The sequence below is a fragment of the Amaranthus tricolor genome, chromosome 3, assembly GCF_026212465.1.
Source record: "Amaranthus tricolor cultivar Red isolate AtriRed21 chromosome 3, ASM2621246v1, whole genome shotgun sequence".
NCBI lineage: Eukaryota > Viridiplantae > Streptophyta > Magnoliopsida > Caryophyllales > Amaranthaceae > Amaranthus > Amaranthus tricolor.
Window position 1 is genome coordinate 6,671,569 of NC_080049.1, and position 11,480 is coordinate 6,683,048.

Sequence of the window (11,480 nt, forward strand, 5' to 3'; positions counted from 1 at the left end):
TCGTTAAGGGGTAGAATCGAAATCGGTAAAATCGAATTGTAGGATTGCGTGATCCTACAAATATGCATCAATGTGCTTTGAATTACTGATTATCATTTATATTTATTCTTTTTTTAAGTTTTAAGGTGTAAGTAAAAACTTATTTGACTTCATTTATTAAGTTTTGAACAAAAAAATGCTTTTAATAATTATTTTTAAACTGCAAATTAAGAAAAACTTGAATTTTATAAAAGTATGAATATAATTATTTTAATTATATATTTATACGTAAGTAAAATCTGTATTATATGAAAATATTTTATGATTGAAACAACCCATGTAGGTTCGGATCGTAAAATTGTAGGATCGTAGAATCATGTTAAGATCCTATCACCAAAAATTTTTGAGCTAAGTAGGATCGCACGATTCTAACAGATTAAGATCCTACTTACGATCCGGATCGGTCGCCCATTTTTGGATCACAAGATCGTAGAATCGTATATCAAAATCGGGATTCTGATAACTATGCTCACCATTAATAATCTTTCTCCTAGTTACAAACAGTATCCTATTATAATAAACTGACCACTACAATGCCTACCTAAACCCGATTGATGTGCGTTATCTAAATCATGCAACCTCTATAAATATCGTAATGATAGTAGCGTAAATATAAACTAATAATAGAAAAACCTTATTTTTGCTTACATGACGCACGAGTAAATTGAAAATCAATGTCAATAATTATCTCATTCGCCCAAGTATGGAATTCATTTATTGATTTGAATTGCCTATTTATAACAAATTTTTTTGAATAATCTATTTTGTTAGCTAAGTTCTAAAAGCTAATATGCATATAATGAAAAATATTATAAAATTAATAATGGAAGAGAAAAAAATTTAGAGTCTCACATTTTGTGCGACTAGACAAAGGTCTATTGCCCAATTTGTGCGACTCCCAATTCAATATTTTTCATTTGCAACGAAAATTTATATAAGAGCTTATAATCAATATTTACCGAATTGTTTTGGTGATCAAACATCAACCATATTATTTTGATGTTAAATTTTAATTCAAAGCATTTTTTTAGAAGGAAATTAGAAGGATAGAAGTATAAAATAAATTAAGAATAATATTAAATACTCGATTCATATAGCTAGTGGACAAAATAAAAAAGATTACGACGAATAGGAATAATACATAAAAACTACCCCTATTATGAAATAATACTTTTTATTTTTGGATGTTTAATATTACTTGCAGCATAATGCATATTGGCAAAAACAACTATATGATTCTCTATATTACCCCTATTTTATTCCTTTTCTCACATATCATTATCAAGCTTACCCATGTGAAATGGGGTAAATTGTCATTTTTCTTTAAAAAAGGTATTTCTTAATATTGTGCAAAGTTACCATGTTGCAACTAAAATGAAACAGAGCTAGTACTATTTACTGGGACACAACATTATTATAAATTAAGAAGATTAATCAATAATTAAAAGGCCTAAGACATTAGTACATCCAAACTTACATGTATTTACCATCAATCAAATAAATCATTATCAATAATAATATTAAATAAACCTTTTAATTATCCTAATCTCAACATTTATTTTTTGATTAAACTAACACTAGTGAAAAAAACCTCATTTGCTGCGGGTTTTTGGCCATAATATGCTGCGGTTTTGGCCCCAAGTATTACTGATAGCAGCAGATGGCCTATTATAAATGCTGCGGTTTAAAACCGCAGTAGAAAAGTGCACTATATGCTACGGGCCTCCTTAAAACCGCAATATATAGTGTAAGACTATATGCTGCGGGCCTCCACAAAATCGCAGCATATAGTTTTGCACTATATGCTGCAGTTTTATGGAAGCCCGCAGCATATATATATATATATATATATATATATATATATATATATATATATATATATATATATATATATATATATATATATATATATATATATATATATATATATATATATATACATATATACATATACATATACGTACACGTACACGTACACGTACACATACACATACACATACACATACACATACACATACACATACACATACACATACACATACACATACACATATACATACATATACATATATATATATATATATATATATATATATATATATATATATATATATATATATATATATATATATATATATATATATATATATATATATACATATATATACATATATATATATATACATATATATATATATATACATATACATATACATATACATATACATATACATATATATATATATATATATATATATATATATATATATATATATATATATATATATATATATATATATATATATATATATATATTCGTTTAATACTAATAAATAATCCAATAATGTACAATGTAAACAATGATTAATCCTATAATCCAATGATAATCACCAATTATCACCAATAATCTCTTTGTAAAATCTCGATCATATATATATGATAATATGTACATATACAAATTAAAGTCCTAAATCTAAACTAATTACATTATTTACCAAGAACAAAAATTAGCAAGATATGCGGCAATCTTGTCTTTCAATTGGCGCAAGATTGCCGCATTTCTCCATCTCTCAAAGGGCATGTTTCCCTTGGAATGTCGTATAAAACCTATATTATAATATTAAATTAAATAATACATAAACATTATTAGATTTTACCAATAGTAAATATATAATATTATAATTTAAGAACGTAACAAATACTTACGGCGTCAATGTTTTCGACTCCAACCTCTTTCACGGATTGTAAGATATCGTCCATGTATTTGAGAGTATAGTAGCCGCAATCAACGGTATTATCAGCTTGTCGAAAGCACTAAGAGAAAATAGATGTTAGTGCCAAAAAGCATAAAAACCTATAAAATCGCAACTTAGCACGTAATTTCTATCATATGACTATTATTTTCAATTCTAACCACTTCAACACAATAATATATACCAAATAGTGTTGTGTGCCAAGTTTCGTGCAAAACAAACCAAGTGTGAGCTACTTTATATGCAAAAGTCCAAAAAAAGCTTAAAAACCTATAAAATCGCAACTTAGCACGTAATTTCTAGCATATGACTATTAATTTCAATTCTAACCACTTCAAAACAATAATATATACGAAATAGTATTGTGTGCCAAGTTTCTTGCAAAACAAACCAAGTTTGAGCTACTTTATGCGCGAAAGTCCAAAAAAAGCTTAAAAACCCATAAAATCGCAACTTAGCATGTAATTTCTAGCATATGGCTATTATTTTCAATTCTAACCCCTTCAACATAATAACATATACCAAATAGTGTTGTGTGCCAAGTTTCGTGCAAAACAAACGAAGTTTGACCTACTTTATGCGCGAAAGTCCAAAAAAAGCTTAAAAACCCATAAAATCGCAACTTAGCACGTAATTTCTATCATATGACTATTATTTTCAATTCTAACCACTTCAACACAATAATATATACCAAATAATGTTGTGTGCCAAGTTTCGTGCAAAACAAACCAAGTGTGAGCTACTTTATATGCAAAAGTCCAAAAAAAGCTTAAAAACCTATAAAATCGCAACTTAGCACGTAATTTCTAGCATATGACTATTAATTTCAATTCTAACCACTTCAAAACAATAATATATACGAAATAGTATTGTGTGCCAAGTTTCTTGCAAAACAAACCAAGTTTGAGCTACTTTATGCGCGAAAGTCCAAAAAAAGCTTAAAAACCCATAAAATCGCAACTTAGCATGTAATTTCTAGCATATGGCTATTATTTTCAATTCTAACCCCTTCAACATAATAACATATACCAAATAGTGTTGTGTGCCAAGTTTCGTGCAAAACAAACGAAGTTTGACCTACTTTATGCGCGAAAGTCCAAAAAAAGCTTAAAAACCCATAAAATTGAATAGTGTTGTGTACCTTTACTGCTGTCCAATTCGGAAATGTGGCTCTGGATGTAGATCCCATTTCTCCACGCACTTTCTTCATTGTGCTGAAACGCATGGGAAAAGTATAACTATATATATATAACACTTTAATTAAATGAAAATTGGTAAAATTTATAAAATTACGTATGCATTCAACAAGGCTTTGAATTTTGTGTTGCAAGGCGGGCTTTGAGGTTTTTGTAATGAGTCGAAGACGTGCATAGTGTTCGTCAAAGGACATATGACCAAAAGTATCCAATGCAAACTACAAACCCAAATTTAAAATCAATAAATTAGAGATTATGTGAACTTAAAAATCAAAAGATAAGTTCAATTTCAAAAATAAAACTTACTCTTCCACATATGGAGCCAGAATGAACGTGTGTTTAGATGCAAGGGAATTATTCAAAGCAGTCTCAATGTATGCTTTGACGTCATCTGGATCATTTACGCTTTTAGTACCCGAAATCGACTCAGGACAAAACCATCCAATTTTTATTGGAGGTTCGCAAGAATTTAGCTCCTTGTACGCCGCACTAAACTCACGAATAAGAAAATTTTGTCAGTAATTCGGTTGTTAATACAATTAAACAATAATGCCTAAATTGTAAGATAATGAACATCACCTCATGTAGACATGGATAAGAACTACATTCAATATTTCTCCTCTCAAAAATTGCCCAATGTCACTAGGACCAATAATTACAAATGGGGCTCTCAACAAAGCAGAATTGTTCCTTCTGCAGGGTTAGAACGATTGGGTCCTCCTCACGCAGGCGAGATGCACATGTGTGCAGCCATTTGCAATCTTGAGAGAGATCTTTTAGCTCCGCATCAGTCAAAATTGGAGTGATTGCCATCGACTTTGACCCAGTTGACACCTTTGATAAGGAACCGATCTCTCTCCTAGAGCCCTTTGGACTCTTTTGCTATTTCAATTTATACAATTAAATTAGTGTAAGCATGCAATTAAAAAAATAAAAATAAATAAGATACAAATGATTATTGCCATGGTAGTGAATCGGACCCAAGCATATGGCCATGTGACAAAACTACCTAGGGCGTCTAATAGTTTCTCAAGGCTCCATTCTGGCATTGGAACCGGGAGTGATAAATCTTCGAACCCCTTTAGAATAGTTTCCACGGTCACACTGATGTAGCCACTTGTAACAGGCATCGAATGCACTGTTTGGCCCTCTTTGGTTGGCTGTGCCACACCATATGCAATCTCAGTTAAGTCGCCATCACTAGCAACACCTAACTGAGGCAGCTAAAGAGAACAAGGAGTCGCCTTCTGAAAATTGTGTCGTTTAGTATAATAAGCATCATAATAAAATATTAAAACACGTTGCAATTTAAATTAATAAGTGCTTATATATTTAAAAACTATGTACCTGTACCACTGGCTCGGGAGTTGGCTCTGGATTTTGAGCAACGGAGTTCATGGTCTCCGGTGTGGGATTTTGCCCTTCAGGGGTAGTAATGGGTTGGGGTGCTACGAGGGTAATGGGCTCGGGTGTTGGCTCGTCTGAAGCATTAGGATCCCCATGTTGACTTTGCTGATCCTCGACAATCTGGTTTGCCAAGTCAATGGTGGGTGCTCCCATCTTCTGCAATACGACTACGAGTACCACTTTGGTGAGAACGTCCTTCGTAATTTCTGCTCGGAGGGTTGCTACTTCATCAGGTGGCATCGTTCAGGATTGAGTAGCAACACACTCTTTGTCGAATGCCTTCTTTAACCCCACGCGAACGCCTCCTTTTCCGACTACCCACCCTCTATGGTCTTTCCCTAAGACCATATGCAATGAATCAACATTGCCTCTTGGGATGAACTCCCCCGTAGCTTCTTTTTCCTTCCAGCCCATCTGTTCAAATAAAAAGTGATATATATAACAATTAGTATAAGTAAATTAAAGCCAAAAAATACAAAACAAATCAAGAATATACTTAATAATTTCAAAACTCACCACAACATCAGCAACCTTCTTCGTTCTCGGATCATTAATGGTAAATTTACCACTAGCATCTTGGGAATGAAGCCCACAATATCAATCTCACACCCGATCTCCAGCAGGAGTATTCACAGATGCGGAGGTAGTCGTAGATGAGGGCGTGGCTGGACTTTGATTGGGGTATAAACCCGCATCCACCCACTCTTTTCGAACCTTATCGTACGTTTTTGGGCCCAAGCGATGGTAAAACTTCCTTTTGCTTGCTAATTCAGAAGCTTTACCACGCTTTTCCTAATCAATCAATAGAAATCAAATGTCATATATAGTTTAATGATTGAATCAAAAGAAGTAAATTCAAATCAAAAGCTATAATATAATATGGAATACTTACAACTTCAATGGGAGTTGTTCTTTTGGCAACAAAAGCCTCCCATTCCTTCTTTGATATGTGACCCCATATTTCGTCGGGCATCTTCGAAGATGCTTGCTCTCGACCTTCGTTTCCCGTTTTGACCTTTTTGGTCGTACGGGCACGCTTCTTCGTGATCCAGCTAGTTACTAGCTTGGATTTAAAATCTACGAATCTTTCAGCAACAGCTGAAAGAAACACATTCTTCTTCTCCTCATCGCTCTCGATGTGAAAAAGATTCTACAAAAAAAAAAGAATATTTATTAGTGTCAATTAAATTAATTTTAAAATGAAACTAAATGAATAAAAATAGTAAATTTGCTTACCACAATATCATTCCATAGAGAGTTCTTCAAACCCTCTGAAACCTCGTTCCATGCCCTTGCGGATACATAGGCCCACTTGTTTTCCATATTGCCTACGCCATTTTCCGCAGGGTTGACTAAATGCATTGTATTCCAAATGCATGGGTTCTGTGACTTTGAGGTTTTCGTAGGACCTCGCCCTTTTCTTTTCTTAGTGGTAGTGGGAGCATCCGTTGGTGGGGCGTCTTCAGTGTCATAATCATTGTTAAGTGGTGAAGCGTCTTCAGGCATATGCTCGTATCTGACAATTTGGTCCTCTTCAGTGTCATAACTATGATGCTCATTATCCGAGGTCTCAATCTCGGGGACAATTTCGTCTCTGAAAAGATGCATTGTATATCAGTATCTGAAAGAGAATAAATAGAAAATATTAGAACATAGGAACGTAAATTCAATTCTAACAAAATAGTGCTGTGTGTTAATGTAGCAGGAGCGGCACTCTCGATACATAATTAACATTAATAATTATTGAAACAGTCGTATTATTAGAAGATTTCATTAGTCGTTTTTAACGCCTAATTTTTCTTATATATTTGTTCGTTACTAATTATAATTTAATTAGTGATGGTAGTAATTTGAAAATCTCTACGATGATTAGAAACTTGTTAATTCGTAACATGATTATGAATCGAAACAAGTAACGTAAACTTTGGAGGTAAAAACTTAAAATTGAGCAACTACCCATAACAGTTCAAAAAAAAAATTTTTAATTATTACCCAAGCATATTATATAACCATGATGGGAGTAAATTAAATATTTCACACATATACAAGTGATTTTTAAACATGAAGTACAAGTTACATAACTTGTTACATGTACAACAATTTTTACCCAAACTTTAAACTATCTTAGATAAACCTTTATTATACCATAATAGACCAAATTGAGGACAAAAAGCACTCCAAACCAGCCCCAAAACAGCAGCCCCTAGCTGTCATACTAGCCCTCTTTTAGCCCCAAAACTCACTTACACACTCCACCAAACTCTCTACCCAAAGCCACTATTGTTCTTACCCAAAAACACCATCATAACAAGCATGCAAACATAATAAATCAAGACATATTTGCTGTCCATATTTTCAGCTCCATCAACCTTCTTTCACTCTTCATTTTACTCCTTATTTCATCCATAAGCAAAGTTGAAGTTCAATCTTACAATTTCTAGCAAAAACACCTTATTTTCTCATCAAATCTTCTTCAAAAACCCATCTAAAACTTCTGAAAATTTATGTTTATAAACTCAAATCTCCCATAAAAATAATCTTCATCTTAAGAGCTTTCCATAGACACCAAACTTGAAGAAATCCACCAAGTATAGAGTAAGTTATGTTCATTTCTTTATTCCACTAGTTTTTGTTAAAACTTGTTCATGTAAAATATTTTTTTTACATGAATCTTTCTATAAACTAAGATCATTATAAAATGAATATTTTATCTCTAAACTAAGAAAATCATCATTTATAAATCTATAAAAATAGGCCATAATAGAAAGTAAGAAGATGCATTTCTACAAACATATAAATTTTGTTACTTAAAGGATTCAAGTAAAATAATGGGACTTAACTAATTATGTTGTTCAACATAATAAGTATACTCCAAATATGTTAAAATCATCACAAGTATTAGCCTAACAACTCTAACTAGGAAAAGTTAAGTGCATATTAGAAATCCAAAATTATTATTGATTTTTGGATGAATGCAATAGGTTTAGTTGAAGAGTTGGAGTTGAGACTTGAAGGGCAAGGACCCAAAGTTAGAACCACTTCTAAGAACGCGTAGGAGCTTACGTGGGAGCTTACGGAATAATTATATAGGCTTGGAGTCGAGGTATGTCACATGGGGTGATTTTTAAAGGATTTAAGAACAAGTTGGGAAAGTTTGTGTATAAACTTCTTTTTAAAAAAAAAATAAATAAATAAATTCCCAAAGTGAAGTTCTTAAATCTTGAAAAATGATGTGAAAATGATAAATTTGAGTATGGAATAATTTATTACATGTATTATTATTGTAGACATCATTCATGTTGATTTTATAAATTATTGTATGTTTAAAGGCATGTTTAACACTACTTTGTGAAAGTTATTGTGATGGAAATGATTATATGAATTTGAAAACATTTTAAATTCATTTTAAGAGAAATTTTCAGTAGCCATATGTTAAGAAAATTTCTTGGATACTTTTTGTTGAGATTATTCGTTAAATTGATATTTTAATGGATTTTAAGGTGTTAAATACTCTTATTATAAAACATGGTATTAGATGAACTCTTCATCATCAAAAATAATTAATAAAAACATATTATAATGTCTCCAACAAGATTTGGCCAGAATATATTTAGTTTTGAATTTTTTTTATAATTTTTGAATAATCGTTAAATTGTTTAACGGTAAATTGTAAAATGATAAAATATAAAATAATTACCAAACAAAGACATATGGACTTGAAATTTTTATCACATACTTATATAGACAGTAGGTAAAATTGGTAAAAGTTTGGGAAGATTTCGTTGACATTTAAGGACCTTAATAATTTTTACTCGTTTATTAATAATCGGTAAGTTTGAAAACGGTAAAATATAAAATAAATACTAAATGACGTCTTTTGGACATGAAAATTTTATGAGACACTTATATAATCAGTAGATATATGTTAAAAAAATTTATATGGATTTTCGTGACCATATATGGACTTAAATAAATTTTATTCGGTTTATCGGTAAAATAACGATATTAATTATTAAAAATACTCCACATGATTTTTAATGGTTATTTAAAATTTTATACTTCTTAAAATAGCTTCTGGAATATCATATAATTTTTTTTATAATATTTTAATCGGACTCAAATAATTTTAAAGCTATTTTATTTTATTTATCGATAAAATGTCTATACAAATAATAAAACATCATACATGAGTTTTATAAGTTCAAATGGCCTAATAAACATGTTATATGACTTCTGGGACTTTGGTATAATTTTATAAAATGAATTATTAATTATTTACTAATTTATCAAATTAAAAGAAAATGTTTATTTATTAAAAAATGTAATATTGTTAATTAAATTTGGGTAAAAATAAACCTATATAAAAAAATTATATTTATATTAATAACCTACTGCCTCATAGTATAAATTAAGTTTAAATTAGATGGTTTATAAATTTTACGGATTTAAGACACCATTTAAATAACGGTAAATACCCAAATTGTCGAAAATAATTGTAAGATCGTTATAAATTCGCATAACCAATTATAATCTGATGGGACAACCTTAAATTCATTTTAAATAAGGTATTATAATGACTTGATTAATTTGGGCCTTGTTGGAGAATTAATATGTACTTTGTAAATCAATTACCGATTTTAATACCTGCAAAACTATCTCGTATTTAAGAAAATAGTGTTTTATGAAATCTTCTGTCGTAAGGATTTTATAGACTTATGAATCATATTCTAGTTGTTTTGAATGAATTTCAAAACCCTTTTAGTTATATTTACTTTGAGAAGGATTGAAACGAAACATTTTAGTGGTTTCCTTAAAAAAAAAAAAAAAATCATATTGAACTTTAATTACTTTTTGTTACGATGCATTTCCATACATGCTAGTGATGCCCCAATATAATACAAAGGTTATGTTTAATGATATGATTATGCTAAGCATGTTTTACCCATGTGGGAAATATTATGATTTGATTTTGCTAAGTTGCAAATAAAGTATGTTTTGCTATGTGCAAATAAAAGATGTTTATCATGTGGAAAAAGTTAATATTTTTGACTTTCAAATGCTATTAAGATTACAAGATATATAATATGTACAAAAAAATATTTTAGCCTAAATGGCGGGTACATATGCCACAGCAAATGTTGTGTGCATGATTAAACGGCTCACCAATGCTGAGCGCGTATTGTTCACAATACCATTGTGTTACACTTGCCGGACATGTCGCGGACGGTAGACCGACTACCAAACGAGTCACAGGATGACTCACAGAGTACCCATGTAAACTTATGATATGAGTTTGAAATTGATTTGGATCCATTGAGATCTTATGATTTATGATGAAAAATGAGAATTTGAAATGACTATAGAGCCATTGAACTGGATTTGAATCATAATATGATTTATCAAATGAAAAAGCATATTTCAAAATGAATTTACTCAAAAAAAAAAAAGGATTTCAATAACTTGTTTGACGGACACCAGTGTGTTTATACTCAGCCTTTTTGCTGATACTATGCTTTGTATGTTTTTCCAATGGTTTTGTTTTTAGAGTAAACCCCTATGGCACCTCGACGGAGAATGGATATGCGAGCGGAAGATGAACCTGAGTTGGAGTATGACTCCCCTTTGTTTAGATCTCGTTATTTTATTTGAGAGACTGTTAGTTTAGATTTAGACTATTTTAAGGATGTCATTTGAACTTTGGACTTATTTCGATTTGGTCGTAATTTTCCTATATTTTGGACAGTTAAGACTTCCGTTATATTGCTTTGGTTTGGTTCAAGTATCATACTTGAATATTGATTTGACCTTTAAGTAACCCCTTAATTGTGTTGGCAAAAGTAAGCTTCCGCTTGATTAATACTAAATTCCAGTTAGTGTTTGCCTTCATAATTTGAGGCGGTTACAATTATACTTAAGATAAATAATGCGGAAGTGTAAAACGCCGAACTGCTAAAAACCATTTGAACTAAAAATCGTTCAAAACATAAGTAAAAAAAATATCTTACAACTGAGAAAATATAAAATAAGGTTTACTTAAATACGATAAAAAAACATAAGTACAATATAGTCATCAAGTAAAATCATT

The 11,480-nt window shown here is 30.7% G+C and overlaps 1 long non-coding RNA gene across 1 annotated transcript; it reads left to right on the forward strand.

The window, feature by feature from the left end:
* Window positions 1-7,685: 7,685 nt before the first annotated feature.
* On the forward strand, window positions 7,686-11,090 carry LOC130807295 (uncharacterized). Its single transcript, XR_009040560.1, has 3 exons — window positions 7,686-7,990; window positions 8,377-8,498; window positions 10,941-11,090. It is a non-coding gene; the product is annotated as an uncharacterized LOC130807295 (long non-coding RNA).
* The last annotated feature ends 390 nt before the right edge of the window (window positions 11,091-11,480 follow it).